General features: G+C 44.0%; 1 long non-coding RNA gene across 1 annotated transcript in view; it reads left to right on the top strand.

The window, feature by feature from the left end:
• LOC310659598 overlaps window positions 1-13,125 on the top strand; it is a 38,387-nt gene extending 25,262 nt beyond the window's left edge. The window contains exon 3 of the long non-coding RNA XR_014502844.1: window positions 11,610-13,125. This is a non-coding gene — a long non-coding RNA (uncharacterized lncRNA). The remainder of the gene's footprint in view (window positions 1-11,609) is intronic.
• Window positions 13,126-18,386: the final 5,261 nt, after the last annotated feature.

Consider the following 18,386-nt stretch of genomic DNA (forward strand, 5'->3'; position numbering starts at 1 on the left):
TTTGTTATGCTATTTACTGTACCTATTGTTTAATTGAGGTTAAAGCAATCTCCAACCTTGCATCCACAATAATCATAAATCTCCCCTTCTGTGTACACTATCCAGAATGAATTGTTAGAGACCTCCCGAAAAGTCTGAGAACTCCAGCAGAACAGGAAATGTTTATTCAGATAAGATATAATGCAAGGAGGAGACGACCAGTACATGATTCATGTGGGATTTTAATCTTTCTGATAGCACATGGTCACCTCATTTCACATTTTGGCTTACTCCACAACAGAACATTTCAAACTTTGATAACATTGATATAGAGGGTTTCCCACCCTCCATCTTATCTACCTCACAAGTGCCTTGTGAGGTAGGATAGGCCGCAAGGTAATGACTGGCCTAAGGTTGGCTTGTGATCTTCAAAGTTGAATGGGATTTTAACATGCTAAATGCAACACAGGTTCTCACAGAACTAGGGCAATCTTGATTTTCTGCTGCAAAATCTAGCGGTATGTTTGTTTGTTGCATTTGTGTCCCACCTTTTTCTCCAAGGAGCTCAAGGTGGCATACAGTGACGGACCTACTTTGGGGGGCCCTGAAGCCTGAACTGTTGTGAGGGCTCCTTCACAACCAGCAATGATGTCTACCAGGACAGACTTTGCTCGTGTGCTCAAGACATCGATTCCATAAAACATATTTTGTTGCACTGTGCAAAATATGAGCAAGCCAGGGCTGAACTGATATTACCCTTGCTGGTACCTTTCCTGGGAAAATCAGAGGCTCACTATGTCAGGTTCCTATTGGAAGACCGGACAAACGCTAGAACATTAGCAGTGGCAAAGTTTTTATCGGTGGTCGCAAGAACCAATGATCCCTATATTCTGAACAAAATGCTTGTTTAACCTGGAGGTAGGCTGTATGAATTGTGTATTGCTTTGTAACGATTTGTTGGGTCTCTGGACCGTAATAAAGGTTGATGATTGATGATGTCTGGGTTACCACTGTTGTCTTCTTCAATGGCGTTGCTTACAACAACCTTTACTATTTTTATTTTATTTTATTTTTAAAAAATCCATTTTAGTTGTGCAACTCAAATTGGGTCTGCTAGACCCATTTTTTAAAAAAGCAAGGTTTGGCATAGAGGCAGTGACAGTCACCCAGTGAGCTTCATGGTTGAGTGGGGATAGTTCCAAGGATCTCATATTGCACCTTCTTTTTCTTTTTCTTTTTCTTTCTCAGCAAAATTCATTGTGAATATTTCAGATACACAATTAAAAATCTTGTTGAAGAATTGTCTAGCATTGCTGGCCCATTTCAAAACGAAGGTCATTTCATGTTCTGGGTTCTGGCAGCAGGGGTAGCTGCAAATTTAAAAGACTATCGTCCTACCAAGCACTGTGACTGATATGAAGTCACAATTTCATTTATACACTATTTTAGAAGACCACCAGAGTTCATACAAGGAAGTTAAAACCAGTGCTCTATTTAATGATATCTGAGTTGAAGTCTGAGTTGCCAAATGGCAGTAGATGGGGGGGGGGAGTTTAGGAATTGCCTGACCTGCACCTCTGAGCCTTTAACAGAGGTTTGATATGCAGAAATCCAACAAGTGAAGATGTTCATTGCATGGAGCTATTAGTACAGGAGAAATGTTTATTAAAGAGACAAATACAGAGGTCAGTTCAAAAGTGAAAAAGCCCTGCTCAAGGAAAGCAAGCCTAAGAAAACATATTTCAAGATTAGTATTATATGAATCAGGGCAAAAGCCCCCTGTGTTTGATTTCTGCAGTGAAATAGCCAGCTTGCAGAGTAGAGCTTCCAAGTTTTCAATTTAGACTCAGCAAGATTTCAGCAAAGCTGCAGTCAGACTTAAAAGGATTTGGAGCATATAAATATGTAGAGTCAGTAGCAGCTAGCAAATGCAGTCCAGAACATCCAACTAGGGGACTATAAGTCTGGAAGTAAAGATCCACAGGAGGGGGAAAGTGTTTAAAGTGCAGGTGCTACATAGTGAGTGATTGGAGGGCGGGGGAGGCCTTAACTCAGGCCACAGCTGCTTGAATGGATCACACTTCCTTGCACGTATGCCTGAAAATGGGAGAGTGTTTAACATAATTGATGATTTTTAAATTTGTCTCCAAGGGATTTTAACTCCCCTAATACCTCATGCAGGCAGCCCTACCAGAGTTCAATCTGTTTGCTTGGCTGTAATGTTATGGTAGCCTAGATTAAAGGGGTGGGTGTTGAATATTATATATGAAGTTCAGTACAGCAAACAGTGATTAGTTCATAGTATGTGTTCTATGTGTGGACGTAGCTCTTTATCCTACACAACTTAGAAGTTTCTGAAATCAGTGAGATTAAGAGTGTTTGCATATGTTGTCAACTAGGGATGGATGAGAAATTAATTTCAGTGCACAATGCATGTTTAAAGCCAAAGCTATCAAATTCACACTTTCAAAAACAATATGCTCACCAAAACATGGCTACACTCAAAATCCACACTTACCTGAATTTTGTGGTGAAGTTCTCTAAACAATATTTACAGAAGTGCACATATTAAGATACTAATGAAAATAACATACAAAATTGGGGAAAGTTGCTTGCAAAAATTAGTCAAACCTGCATATAAAATGGTTTAATAAAATGTTGGTGCATTTTCCTAAGGATTTAAAAAAAAAAAATAATATTGCCACAAAATGCGGAGAAGTGAATTTAAGGCTGCAAAAATGAGAGACTGAGAGAACCTAAAGTGACAGATCTTTCTCTCCCTATTGCCAAGAGTGTGAAAATTAAAACAGTACAGCAGTATCATATGCAGTTGTAGGATGCATAGGAGGCTACAGCTAAGCTGGGAAATTGTATCACTCCCAGCAGGATTATCTAGAGACCTTCTAAGAGTGTAGAATTCATATGAATTGCATTCACAGTTTTAGTGGCTAACTGAGGATATCCATTTTCAGCTTATTTGTTATGTTGAGGTTGACTTCTTCAGGTAGAGAAACAGTCCTAGGACCTTTGATTCAGATATTCAAAGCTGCCGAAAAGATGCCCGGACGCCGTTTTCGGATGCCAAACCCTGGCGATGTCTGGGATTTTCCAGACATATGGCAGCCCTAGCTTTCCAATTAGGGTAGCCAGATGCAACAATGGACAGGGCTCCTGTACCTTGAATGGTTGTGCAGAAGATGAGATTCCAGCAGACGTAGCTTCCAATCTACAACTTGCTGAAATTCCATTTTGTTCACAAGTATTAAAGCATGATTATGCATTTGTTCTTTATGTTTTGTTGTGGTCTCTGGTCAGTCAAGTTTCTTAAACCCTACAGAAACGTGCACACCGTGCTTGACCAAGAGAATAATTGTGAGATAGGAGATGAATGTGGGTGCTCATTGGCAACAATAGCTTTCAGGTTGTTGTGTGAATGCAGCCTAAGAGACCTTCACACTTACTCAGCCTAATCTGTGGCAACCTGCATCAATGTGGCCAATGCTACCGACATTTCAGCCTGAGATTGTGAGATAGGGGAGTTTTTTCATGAAGGCTCTCTCAGCAATTTATTCAGGTGTTTCTGCTGATTTCCAAAGTGATGGAAAAGCAACATCCGAGCCAGCCCACCCATGTGGCGGGGTGAAGCAGCTGCCTCAGGCAGCAGAAGCACAAGAGGCAGCACTGCTGCTGGAATGCCCCTCTCTCACTGAGTTCAGTGAGAAGGAAGCATTCCAGCTGTAGTGGAAGTGGGATGGGCAGGATGCAACAGCCAGGCAGCGGGCAGCCAATTCCTGTTTAGCCTCAGGTGGCGAAGCAGGCTGCCTTTAAGCAATATGCTTGGAAACATACAGTGGTACCTCGGGTTACATACGCTTCAGGTTACATACACTTCAGGTTACAGACTCTGCTAACCCAGAAATAGTACCTCGGGTTAAGAACTTTGCTTCAGAATGAGAACAGAAATCGAGTAGCAGCGGCGCGGCGGCAGCAGGAGGCCCCATTAGCTAAAGTGGTGCTTCAGGTTAAGAACAGTTTCAGGTTAATAACGGACCTCCGGCTAAGGGAGCTGGGCATGTTTAGCCTGGAGAAGAGGAGCTGGGCATGTTTAGCCTGGAGAAGAGGAGGTTAAGGGGTGATATGATAGCCATGTTCAAATATATAAAAGGATGTCACATAGAGGAGGGAGAAAGGTTGTTTTCTGCTGCTCCAGAGAAGCGGACACGGAGCAATGGATGCAAACTACAAGAAAGAAGATTCCACCTAAACCTTAGGAAGAACTTCCTGACAGTAAGAGCTGTTCGACAGTGGAATTTGCTGCCAAGGAGTGTGGTGGAGTCTCCTTCTTTGGAGGTCTTTAAACAGAGGCTTGACAACCATATGTCAGGAGTGCTCTGATGGTGTTTCCTGCTTGGCAGGGGGTTGGCAGGGGGTTGGACTCGATGACCCTTGTGGTCTCTTCCAACTCTATGATTCTATGATTCTGGAACGAATTAAGTACTTAACCCGAGGTACCACTGTATTCCCTTCTGCATGAACTGAAAATGATCTTAATCAGTATCAGTATAGGCTGTTGATCCCCATCCCCTTTTTGTCTTCTCCAGTGTCTGGATTCTGGAACAATTTGACCTCATGTCGCCATCTTTTTATTTTATTTTTTTATTTTACTGGGTACATATAAAAATGCCCCACGTCTGACGTGTGAACCTAGCAAAGCAAGGTTTTCGGCTTATGAGCCAAAGAAGATTTTATCCCCCAAATCCTGGTAGAGCATGCCTCCAACCTCTACCACTAACACTCATCCCTCCCCCCCCATCCCCGTAAATGAGTGTGTTCATTGGCATGCATGCCTGTTTATTTAGGTGCGTGACAGGCTTCCGTTGTTATTTGGACGAAAACGTCTCATTCTACCCATTCCAAGTGCTATTTGCATGCTGTTTTGTAGACATCTCCTAGACATCTCGGGCACCAGAGGGATTAATAACATTCATCCAAATGTTTTCCCGGAGGTTGGTGTGTTAGAGAAAAGTATTTGTATTATGTGACTTGAGACAAAGATGAGTTGACGAGCTGAATTCAAAATGTGGAGGGAGTTAGTGTTCGCTGCAAGTAAAAGGGGCTAGCTACACTGTACTGCAATATTTAAGATTCGTACAGTTCACCTTCTCCCCATCCCATAAGAACCTCCAACCTATTCCTCTTCCTGGAGGCAGGCTAGCTTTGGAAAGAATACAGTGCAGTGCAATTCAGGCACATGCTTCAGATCCTGAAAATCAGAAACACCCACAACAACTGCTTGCATAGAATTAGTAACATTGATCAGGAATTATTAAACTCAAATCTCTCCCCTTAAAGTTGAAGCTTTAATCAGTTTTACAGGCCATTGCTGGTACTTCAGTTGTGGAATGATCTCTGCAGGAGGACTGCCTGGCTTCATCCTCTTCTGCTTTCAGCCATAGGGTAACAACTTCCTTCTTCTGATAGGCTTCAATACACTAATATCTGTAGACTCCGTTATCAGCTGCTAAGAGGTCAAGGAGACTGAGGAGGGTAGCATCCCCCTGTCTCTTGTCTGATAAAGCTAATTAACCAAGGCAACCAGGGTCACTCCACTTCCAAACATGGGAATGAAGCCAGATTAAAATAAATCTAGACAATTCTTTTTCTTCCAGGCACACCTGCAGTTAGACCACCACACCAGGGCCAAGACAAATAGGCATTAACCACTCCCTGGGCTAGCCAGTCAATCCTCCTTGGATGGACGATGAGTGGAAAAACAGGTGGTTGCCCAAACTCCTGCAAGCAACTTGTCCACATCCTCAAACTGTAATAACTGAAACTGAACCAAAGCAACCAGACCAGACAGTGCTCTGGAGATATATGAGGATTTAGTTTAACTGTGGTATCTAATTCTATGCAAGTCCAACCACTTTATCCTCAAAGTGCTTCATAAAAGCATCACAGCAGACTTCTAATGACTCAAAGCTGCCCACTGGTCTGGTGCAATAAGCTTATTTGCAAGTTGGAACAGCTCTGCTGGATGGTTGCTAGAGGATGCAATGGTGTCAGAACCTGCCCTCTAGGTAGCTGAAAAGCACAAATTAAGAGAACAGGTCTTACCCAGGAGATAAGAATGTCACTGCTACTACCACCAAGATTCCCTAAAACTGACATTGTACCTGACTCATTTTGGAGTTATTAATGGCTGCCAAGAGCAGAACTCTTGCTGCTGCTGCTGCTGCTGCTGCTGCTGCTGCAAAATAAAATTGAAGGTTACAAATAGAAAACAGAAGAAGCCACCACCGCTGCTAAAGCTAAGGGCCCCCAAAGTGCACCATGTAACCTTTTAAAAAAAAGTGAACACACACCATTTGGAAGCCCTGAATTCTCTCCCCCAATGATCACTTGAACTTCAAGCTTTGGCAATCTTCATCCCAGGGCCAATATTACTGGATTAGCTTCAGTCCGCTTAGCTGAACGTGGGTCATTTGAAATTGATGGGACATGTTAGTCAAGGCTTAATTTCGAAAGGGAACTACGTGCAACTCACTTAGTCTGGATGCTGCCGACTGAATCCAAACGCTGCAAACTGGCAGTGAAAACGGCTGGAACTCTGCAGTGGAGGAATGAAGCGTTCTGCCATGAAGTACTACTACTGAGAAATGTAGCAAGACACAGCCCTGCCAACATCTACAAACCCAGAGAAGACGATTCCACAAGCAGACAGAATAATGGGCCAGAACAAGTGGATTTGGAACAGTTCACAGCAATCCTGTCTTTAGCTGTGTCTCAGCAATCGTCTCCCAGGTCGCATTGTCTGTGGTAGCCAGAATTCAGCTTTCCATCTGTTTGGCCCCTTTTTATGCTGTAGTAATAAACACGTTACATATCCTTGGCTCCCTGGAAAATCTGTTTTAGACAAAAGGCCACAAAAACCAAAACAACCAAGGAATTGGGGCCGGCTTGTCCGGACGAGGGTCAGGGGAAGAAGTCCACGGTACTAAAAACGTATAGTAATGGCATTTTTGGCAGTCTTGCCTTCTCTGTGAGCTGCAGGCAGCTGGCATTGCTGTTCAGGGAAGAGCTGCACCTGGAGAATCCCCCAGGCTACTGCATCCCTGTTAGGGGACACTGGAAACCGCTCTGCACTTAGGAACAGCCACAACAAAGAGAAGGCTGCAGATGCAGGTGCAGAATGAAAGATGACAAGGCAGTCTGATGTAAACATATCATGCAAAGAGTGCCTGCTGGGAAGGCAGATGCCCCTTCCCCTCTATCTTTTTTCACTAAATGTTAGCTCCACATGGAAGATAGAGCAAGATTGTTTTCTCCTGTTCCAGAGGGTAGGACCCAAACCAATGGCTTCAAGCTACAAGGAAGAAGATTCCATCTAAACATCAGGGAGAACTTTCTGACATTAAGAGCTGTTTGACAGTGGAATGGAGTCCCTCAGGAAGTGGTGGACTCTCCTTCCTTGGAGGTTTTTAAGCAGAGGTTGGATGGTCACCTGTCATAGATGGTTAATTTGAGATTCCTGCATTGCAGGAAGTTGAAGTAGATGACCCTTGTGGTTACTTCCAATCTATGCTTCTATGATTCCACCTTCCTAAGTCAACTTAAGTCTTAGAGGAGGCATTGCCCAGTAAGGAAGGAAAAACGAAGCAGCCTCCAATACATTAAGTCAATCAAAAATTAAAATGTTAAGAGGGACAGAAGGTCTGCAAACAAGTAACTTTGTCTATTTTCCTTCGTTTTGCAATCATTTTATCCGACTTTTCAGGCAATGATTGCTTCCCAAAGTGGATCACACCAATGCAGCGTGGGTTGCAAATTCAAAAGATGCGGAGTTGGGGAGGCAAAAGGCAGAAGATCTTTGACGCCAAAAAGAGCTTTTGTGCTGCAGCTGGGGCTATATATGCAATTGGAGCCAAGCTGCTCTCCTCAAGGTTAAAGTACCGTATTTTTCGCTCTATAACACGCACCCGACCATGACACGCACGTAGTTTTTAGAGGAAAATCCGTAGGCATTCCCTCCATAACACGCACAGACATTTCCCCTTACTTTTTAGGAGGAAAAAAGTGAGTGTTATGGTGCAAAAAATACGGTAACTTATTCCCCTCCCCCAACTACAGCTAAACAGCTTTCCTTTCAGCTGTTGCATCCAGAAACTATCACTCTGAGGAAGGGACCCCTTGGCCTTTCCTCAGGCACTAAGGAGGAGGAGGAGGGGTGACACAGAAACTTCTAGTAATCAGAGAGGAAGAAGAGGAGGAGGAAGGGTGCCAGCCAGAAAAGTGGGATGCCTCCGCCACAAAGAGGATGCGAGCTGCAGAGTCACTCCGCATCAGAGGCAATGTAATGCACCGGCCCTGCTAATGTGAACTTGAAATAAATCCCTTGTTTAAATAGCCATAGGTAGTTTGCCCCTCGATTCCCACTCTGTCAGCAACTGGCTGGGCACTGAGGAGGGGTGGCTAGATTCTGATAAGTGGGCACTGGGAGACTGGCTTAGAAAAAGGGATCAGTGAACGAGGGGGATCTGTAACAGCTGGGAGACAAGATTCAGAGGCAGGAGAAGCTGCAGGATTGGAAAGTGAAGAACAGGTGCAAGAGGAAGGAGGGATATGTCAGGCTGGGGTAGAGCCAAGGGCTTGCACAGCTGCTCCTCCTGCCCCCACCTCTCCTGCTCCACAGTCTCCCAGGACCAGAAGAGGACTGAAGTGGGAGGAGCAGAAGCAGGTTGCACGTAGGCATAGTCTTCACCTGCTTGCATGCAGTTCAGGTGGGAAATATACATAAGCCGAAGTTGGGGGTGGGGCCTCTCTGCTGCATGGAACTGCCTGATTGGGTGCATACCCAGGAGCAGGACTGCTGGACATGCCTTTTCCTGTCTTGTAAGTGTACCTTTGGAAATAACAAGTTACTTCCTCACTCTGGACATTCTTTTCCTGACAGTGCCATGACACCCTGTTGGAGACCAACTCTCTTTCCTCGTGGGCTTTTCACACAAGGCCACAGTGGGAAACAAGAGGCTGGATGCCCAAATGTGGGTGTTTTGGATCCGGCTGAAACAGGAAATGATTCAGGATTTCAAATTTTTAAAACACTATAAAGCAGGAAAAGGGTACCTGTGGCAACCCAGACATTCTTAGGCTCCCATCAACCCCAGTCAGCATGGTCAGTGATCAAGGACAAAGGGAATTAAATACAACAAATATTATTTATTTGTTTAGCTGAAGCCGTTACAAAAGATAAAAAATATAAAGCAGAATAAAATAGATTACACAGCTAAAACAATTTTTAGAACCAGATATTTTGTCAGACAAAATTTAACTTATCATCCCCACAGACTGTTCTCCTTAAAATTGTTGCTGTAAAGCTCACGTTTTCAGAGGTGAAGGGGGACCTGTCCTCTAATGGGAGTTGTAATCCAGCAACATCTGGCAAGACCATGCACTCCCCACATCTGCACTCAAGTAAGATCTGCTCCCCCATCTTTCTTATCATCACCTTTTGCTTTCTTGATTCCCCCATGCAGCCCCCACATGCCTCTCCTTCAACACCCATTTGGTGGGTTAGAAAGACTTTGTGAGGGCAGCTTTCCCCCTCCCCTCTGTTCAGTCAGGAGATTTGTTCCGTATTCTGCCGGCTTATAGGTCTCGTCTCTGCTGTCTCGTTCTGAGTGGGAGACTCCAGATTTGAAGGCTAATCTTCAGATATCCCACTGCGAAAAGCATAAGTCAACATAGCCATTGGCACAGATGAAAAACCCCCTTTGACCTTGGGTAAAAATAGGAATCAAGAGACAGGCAGACAGCGTCAACCAGGCGCGCAACTTGCCGAGATGCTCCAAAAGGTGCATGATTTACTGGATCACAAACAACACTGGGGTCTGCTGAGACTTCATAGTTAAGCCATCCAAGTGAGAAATTCATTCACTAATGACACAAGAAACCTTTCGCAAATGCTTTCCCAGCCCTCAGAAGACCCCAGGACCCAGTCAGGAATTCTTCATGGAGATTATATATAATTACATGCTGATGCGATTGAGGAAAGGAGTTCACATGATTCATGTTCCTGGGTCAAAAAGGGGAAAAAAAACCTGGCAGATAATCCTACAGCCTAGATCCAATGCGGATTTTATCTGATTTTACTTAAACAATGCTCAGTAATTACAGTCATTTTCAAGGCATTCAGCATAGCACCTGCGGCTGCCAGAAGATGAACAAACAACGGTTTTGGCCACCAGAGCGAAAGCCTAAAAACAAAAAACCAATCCTTTGGAAGAAAAAAAAAGTGGCGGCTGGAAAATAATCAAGTGACCGCGCAGGGGGATTTCGTTTTCAAAATATCAAAATAGCCCCGTGTGCTGAGTTTGTGGATTATTTTGTTTTTAAACAGAATTCATGGTATTAACAACAGGAGGTCGAGGGCTGGAAGGCTCACCCCTTGATGACAGAGAAAGCAGCTCAGATAGCATCAGCTTTCACAGTCTGGAAACCTTAAAATAAAAATAATTACATTTCTCAACAGAGCAATCATTGCAGGGGCAACAAGCTCTTGCAATGGGATGTCAGCAGGGCTTGCTAGCAAAACAGCTGCTTGGGATTATTCCCCTCTATATGCAAGGAAAACATGTTTCAACATTTAGGATGTTAACATGCCTCAGGCCGTCCTTGGAAGCAATTCAGTTACATTCAGCACACACCATAGTAAATTATCCAAACTTTGTGTTGGGGTACGTTATGGGGGATCATCAAAGCAGGGCCCATCGGTCACTGGTTCTGCTCTGGTATCGCCATCTGAAAGCAAAACAAGCAGCAGGTGATGGCAAATATATTTTTCATACAGCTGTTTTGGATCCTCTCTGGTATGTGAAAGACCTTTCTTTCCCTGAGACACTGGGGAAGCTGCAACCAGTCAGAGCAGAGAATACTGTGCTAACTGGATGGATGAATTGTCTGACATGGTATAAAATAGCCTCCTGTAAGACAACTATTTGGCCAAGAAGAATAGCCTATAGCACCCTTACCGCTGAAGAGGCTGTCAGATGCAGTTCTGCCCCTGCCAACTTACACTCAGCACTTGCTGCTGGTAAGCTGTTGTTTCACAGCTTTGTGCTGGGTAAGAATCGATCACTCCGTCTCACATCTGCAGTGCAGATGTTGTGGAATTAACCACTGGCTGCATCTCTGAATAATTCCCTTCTCTGGCCTCACCTCCTTCCAATCAACACCCAGTCACTCCTGATGCAGAGACCCAGCAAGTTTGCCCACCGTTGCAGGAGGTTTTCCATTGCATTTCTGCATGAGTAAGTGCTCTGAGCTTTTCTTTCCAACCAGGATGAATACTTACTTTAGTGACTCACGCACAAACATGGGGACTGGGCTCCTCTGAGGGCAGGTAATTTTTATTCTTACACATTCCACATTTAATTCCCAAATAAGTGTAATCTAGCAAACGCTTGGGAAACACAAGGAGGGGCTGAATGACACCCCACACACATATTGAAAGAATGTGTGGGTCACAACGCCTTCGATCGGGGCCCTTCCTCATCAGCAGCTGCTCTATCTACATGCAACAGTGTGCCTCAACTGTTCAGAGATTCTGAACATCCACATTTGCTTTGCAGATTTAACATGCGTTGGTGGACAATGGGAATTCCAGCAGCAGCAATAACAAAGATTGATTTTATTTGATTTTATCCATTGTATGCTTTTTGAAATTCTTACATACACCACTTAGAAATTCCAGCGATTAAGGGGTCTGCTAGAAATATTCAGCAGACTTTGCAAGACTGAATTTGGTCCATTCTAGATTTACTGGCTCATGCTGTAACAAGGGACTCAGCTATACAGCTGCAACGTTTTAAATTGGTTGTAAAATGCAATATACAAATGTGACATCTAGACAAAAGTGAGCTATTCAAAATTCAATGTATTTTTCAAAACGTTTTTTTAAAAAAAGTATTTTCACCACACTTTTTATATGTGTGTAGATTCCACCAAGATGTACTGTTGATGGCCAGCAACTGAAACAGCTTTAAAACATTTCATAGCAGATAAGGCTACTGGTCACAATGGTTAAATGCTACCTCTGGGTTCTAAGGCAGCACGTGTCTCTCAATGTCAGCTGCTGGGAAACAACACCTAGGGAGGGTTTTGCTCCCATCTGCCCTGGCTTGTGGCTGAGACATTTGGTTGGCTGCTGTGAGAAGCAGGATGCTTAAATAGGTTTATGGTGTGTTGTAGCAGGATAGCTCATCTTATGTTCCTGTATGCATTAAGGCTGGTGTGTTGATTTTAAGCAGAAGTTACAACTAATCAGGCTCAGGAAACAAGTCATTGGAAACTTTGACCCTGATAATATTCAGCCATATCCAAATCAAAGTGGGGGAACTTATTGTACTTTCCCATCACTAACAGTCTCAGTATTCTTACTCTGTGCCCTTCAGCAAAGCTATGCACTTTAATATTAGCGCAATCCATTCCATATGTTTAACCTTATGACCCTCTAATCTCCACCTAAGCTGCAAGGAAAGGAAAGAAAGCTTAATCATTATATATAATTTCAAAACATTCCTGACTACACTCAGAACATTGCCTTAGGAACATAATTAAGGGAACAAGAATAAATCTCCATTGTAGAGGCTGTGGTGGAGAGGGACAATCATTTCTGGCAGAATTGATTCTTTTCAATAAAGGTGATGTACGTTCTGAGCTGAACAGACATGGGGCAGTAGCCAACTTCCACCGGCACAAGGATTTCTGCTTGTGCAATGGAACTACTTCTCTCTCTCCTTGCACAAACCCCCTGCACCCCCTCCCCAAAATCTGCTCCTAAAGGTTGGGAAAAACCAAGAACATGGTTTTTTTTGGGGGGGGGGAGGAGAAGTTCTGTTGTGCAGCCAAAAGTCCTTGCACATTGCTGCATATTCATATTATTATCATTTATTCAATATATATTGAATAACTTTTGGCATTTTGTTCAGGATCATCTCCAGATCACGATTTACTAAGCACCTAAACTAGCAAAGCGTCCAAAGAATGTCATCATTCTCATTACACAATGATCTCAAGAGGCCAGGAGCCATGTGAAAGGATTCTCTTTGCATGCCCTGTCTCTTCCAGGAGGCAGAATGAGTATGTCATGCCAAGGAGTGTGGTGGAGTCTCCTTCTTTGGAGGTCTTTAAGCAGAGGCTTGACAACCATGTCAGGAGTGCTCTGATGGTGTTTCCTGCTTGGCAGGGGGTTGGACTCGATGGCCCTTGTGGTCTCTTCCAACTCTATGATTCTATGATTCTATGAAATCCTGGAGCCACCAAGGCTAACATAAAAAGATGGTGAGCCCTGATATAGTTTACTGTCCCCTTCCTCCCCAAGCATCATCATGTCTCCCACTAGACCAGAACTGAAATAGTGCCAAATTCTAGGTAATTCCCCTTACAAAACTGTGCTTCTGCATCACTACAAAGTTCTTTTAAAAAGGTGGGGGGGGGGAGGGCCAGGAAATTAAGGAAGGGCTTTCACTAAGGAACATGGAGCTTAGTTGTGTTCCACAACTACTGCTACATTAAGAATTAGTGTGAAGAGCAAGTCTACCATCTAGTGGCCAGTCTGGTTATTTACACCCCCTCTAAAGCTGCCTACCTCGTTTGAGAAGTGATGAACATAGGACAAGTAACCAAGAAAGAACAAAAAACCCCACAGAAATGTCACACAGATAAGTCACCTGGAGTCTTCAGTTCAGAGATTATTCTGATGCTGCATATGTCACTGTTGGGATATGATGCTGTACCCAAACGAAACTTATTAAAGTTGCAAAGGGAATGCAGGGAAGCACAGCTCCAGAACTTTTTTCAGAACAGGAACAATGGCGCCATTAGCTTGGAGCAGCAGGATCACTGATAGTCCTATATGGCTGCTCTGGCAAGCAAATGGAGCAGTCATGAGGCTTTCAAGTTTCTTTGCCAGATTAGCAGAGTCACCAAATGAGGAAAATAATTAGGCTAAACATATTATTTCCTTTTCTTTTTCCAAAATGTCATGTCCCAGAAAACAGATCTATGAAATTTACCAATTTATAGAGCTAAAGTCCAGGTAGGACCAGTGCTTTTTTCTAGACAAAGAGGTGCTGGTACTCACGAGGTGGTTACAGTAAGTGCCACACTTTTTAAAAACCAAAAAAAAGAGAGGTGTCGGTACTGCGTACCCTTGACTACCCCTTGGAAAAAAAAAACCTTGGTAAGACTATAAAGTCTACCAATTTCATAGATCTATGGGCCAAAGCACTGCATTACGCTTAGATGTCTAGCTTAGCTCCTATTCAAAAGTGTCTGGGCCCTGAGTGGAGGGAAGTTAGTGGCAATGTTGCCATCACCAAAGCAGCAACAGAGAAAGCATGTGTTGGCAACCACCAGCTGATAGGCCGTGTCCGGGGTTTGGGGAAAAGGCTGGCGCATGATAAGCACCATGCTAAGGGTCCCCCAAAGTCTGGCACCAGTTATGCTCGCTGTGGAAGCTGCAGGGATGAGCTCCAGCTGTTGGCATATACGAAACTGAAAATCAAAGTTCTGTATTGAAAATCTTAAATCTTTGTAAATTACACAAACAAAATACATTCTCACAAGTGACAGCCCAACTCTGTGTGTAAAGGCTTGCAAGTGAGCCGCACTGAATTTAGTAAGATGTGTTTGGTGGAAATCATAGGACTGCTGCCTTAGTGCAGCCTCTGCTATGCATGTCGAAAGGTAATGTGCTATATGCGGAATGAAATTTTGCCCATGAAACCTTGGATCAGTTTTGTCAGTTTGGCCCCATTGTCAGACTTCAGGAATTTCCCACTGTAAAGCCTCCTTTCAAACCCTTAATAAATAGAAACATTTAAATATGCAGATAATGTGAGCTTTGTGACTGAGTGATGTGATAAAATTGCAGGGCTACCTCCCCCCCTTAAAAAAATGATGCCATCCAGCTGTGTTTGTGGAAGACTTTACCACTACCTTGTTCCCAAGTGTGGCACTTTATTCTCTCCTAAAGGAGCGAGATGAGAGCCGCAACCCCAGAGTCGTCCGCGACTGGACCTAACAGTCAGGGTTACCTTTACCTTTAAAGGAGCGATCTATCACAGAAAATGAATGTATTAAAAGAAAAAAAAACTGGGACAGGTTAGCTATATTGGGATAGGTTAGCTCTTTCTGTTGATCTCAGATATTAAGATCCAAGCCTGCCCCTACTGTAATAGGCATATACCGATTCTGTTTCTTGGTCACCCTAGGGCAGGCACCCCCAAACTTGGCCCTCCAGATGTTTTGAGACTACAGTTCTCATCATCCCTGACCACTGGTCCTGTTAGCTAGGGATGATGGGCATTATAGTCCCAAAACATCTGGAGGGCCAAGTTTGTGGGTGCCTGCCCTAGGACGTCACAGAATGCCTGGAACTGTTTTTTCTGTATCGAACAGTATTCAGCTCATCAAGAGTTGGGAACTTATGGACTTAGGGAGTGTAGACACAGAACCAAAGAAACTGGCAGACGAAAGAGCAAAGCTTTGCAGGGTCCAGGTGAGGTTCAGTCTTTGAATATGGTCAGAAAGCAATCTTTTTGGCCGAAAGATTATTACATAACACTCTAATTCTGGACACATTAGCAGCTGTATACCATATATATATATATATATATATATATATATATATACACACATACATACAGTGGTGCCTCGCAAGACGAAAAGAATCCGTTCCGCGAGTCTCTTCGTCTAGCGGTTTTTTCGTCTTGCGAAGCAACCCTATTAGCGGATTAGCGCTATTAGCGGTTTAAAGGTAAAGGTACCCCTGCCCGTACGGGCCAGTCTTGACAGACTCTAGGGTTGTGCGCCCATCTCACTCAAGAGGCCGGGGGCCAGCGCTGTCCAGAGACACTTCCGGGTCACGTGGCCAGCGTGACATCGCTGCTCTGGCGAGCCAGAGCCGCACACGGAAACGCCGTTTACCTTCCCGCTAGTAAGCGGTCCCTATTTATCTACTTGCACCCGGGGGTGCTTTCGAACTGCTAGGTTGGCAGGCGCTGGGACCGAACAACGGGAGCGCACCCCACCGCGGGGATTCGAACCGCCGACCTTTCGATCGGCAAGCCCTAGGCGCTGAGGCTTTTACCCACAGCACCACCCGCGTCCCTCATTAGCGGTTTAGCGGCTATTAAAGGCTTAAGGGATTAGCGGATTAGCTGCTAAAAGGCTATTAGCAGCTTAGCGCCTTAGAAAAAGGGGGTGGGGAGCGAAAAAAACCCTCAAGAATCGCAAGACATTTTCATCTTGCAAAGCAAGCCCATAGAGAAATTCGTCCTGCAAAGCACCTCTGAAAACGGAAAACCCTTTCGTCTAGCGGGTTTTCCGTCTTGCGAGGCATTCGTCTTGCGGGGCACCACTGTATATGAAACAAAATTGCTATAATCCACTTGCTATTCTTCTTTCAAGGCAATGGGGGGGGGGCAGAGAATCAGTGCACCAGCAACATGTGGTCAGTTTTCATGTTAGAAAGGAGTGAGGGATCCTCTTCCTTCTCAGAGGACAAAAAGGCAGTTAAAGCATTAAGAATCCTAATACAGTGGTACCTCGGGTTACATACGCTTCAGGTTACAGACTCCGCTAACCCAGAAATAGTGCTTCAGGTTAAGAACTTTGCTTCAGGATGAGAATAGAAATCGTGCTCCGGCAGTGCGGCAGCAGCAGGAGACTCCATTAGCTAAAGTGGTGCTTCAGGTTAAGAACAGTTTCAGGTTCAGTATGGACCTCCGGAACGAATTAAGTACTTAACCCGAGGTACCACTGTACACCAGCCACAGAGTGTTTGAAATTAGCCAGGCGCCAAGTGAAGATGTGCGAGTGCCAGGAGAGCGCCTGACATCTCCACTGCCTGGAGATCACTGCAACTTGACTGTTTCCACACACTAATACCACATCCTGTAGAATTCTATCGGCTATATTTTATCTGCGCAATCAGAATGAATTTCAGGAACCAAAATGCTTTTTCTAGGCAGCCTGAGGAGAGGCAGTAAACAATGTTAATGGTTGTAGGTTGTCTTCGCTTACCCCCCCCCCCCCGCCCACTGCGTTGCTCAGTTGTCTTACATTATGAATGGTCTGTGTCGCCATTAAGAAAAAGGGGCAGGAATAGGCCAATATACATGTGGATTGCCCCTGGATAAAACGTCTTCTCTTTTTTTAATTTCTTAAAGCTCTTAACCTAGCTCATGAACTAGCCAGATGTTTAACTGATAATTAGGTAAAAGGGTAAAGGTAAAGGACCCCTGGACATTTTTAAAAAAGGTATTTCTTGTCAAAGGTGACTATGGGGTTTGCTGCTCATCTTGCTTGTGGCCAAGGGAGCTGCCGTTTGTCCACAGACAGCTTTCCGGGTCATGTGGCCAACATGACTAAACCACTTCTGGCGGAACGGAACACCGTGATGGAAACCTGAGCACATGGAAACAGTTTACCTTCCTGCTGCAGCGGTTACCTCTTTATCTATTTGCACTGGCGTGCTTTTGAACTGCTAGCTTGGCAGGAGTTGGGACAATGACAGGTGCTCACCCCATTGCGCGGATTCGAACAGCCAACCATCTGATCGGCAAACCCAAGAGACTTAGTGGTTTAGATCACAGTGCCACCCATGTCCCTACTGATAATTGCCTGATGTTTTTTTCAAATGATGGACTGACTGTGATTAAGACTTTGGAATCGTTTTGCCCCCAAATTACTACTAGACATTCCGTTTTGGCAACTGAAGCCTTGGTTTCAGGAGCTATTGGGCACCTAGCTTTTATATCTTGAGTTTCTAACACTGCAGCCACATACCAATGACACAGAAGAAAATATAGCATTTTTGTGTTAATATAGAATCACAGAATTGTACAGTTGGTGATCTAGTTTAACCTCCTGCGATGCAGAAATCTTAACTAAAGCATCCATGATAAATGGCCATCTACCCACTGCTTAAACTAGTCCTCTTTACAGAGAAAGCATGGAAAAACAAACTTGTATTGCCTTATGTTAAAATAAATACAAACTGACAGTTTTACCATAGCCAAAAAAGATAGAGGACACCACTGTTACAGAGAAACTGAAGAACAAGCGTGAATAGCCAGACCACTGCAAAAGAAAACTGATTTTTGGAAACATGGGCCGAATTCCTAAAGTACACTAGAAGTACAGGAATTGATTATATCTTCAAAGCAACACAGTAGATTAAATTAACTGGGAAAGTAAACTAAAAAAAAAAGTTTAAGCCTACAGTGGGTTACTTTTGTTTCTTGTTATTAAAGCAAACAAGGAATCTCCCTCATTTTAGAGTATTTCAGTCAAGAAGGCCACCGACAACTGTAACTTACTCAGAGTATTAATTGAATGTG

The sequence above is a fragment of the Podarcis tiliguerta genome (assembly GCF_965153285.1).
Source record: "Podarcis tiliguerta genome assembly, chromosome: 11".
Taxonomy (NCBI): Eukaryota; Metazoa; Chordata; class Lepidosauria; order Squamata; family Lacertidae; genus Podarcis; species Podarcis tiliguerta.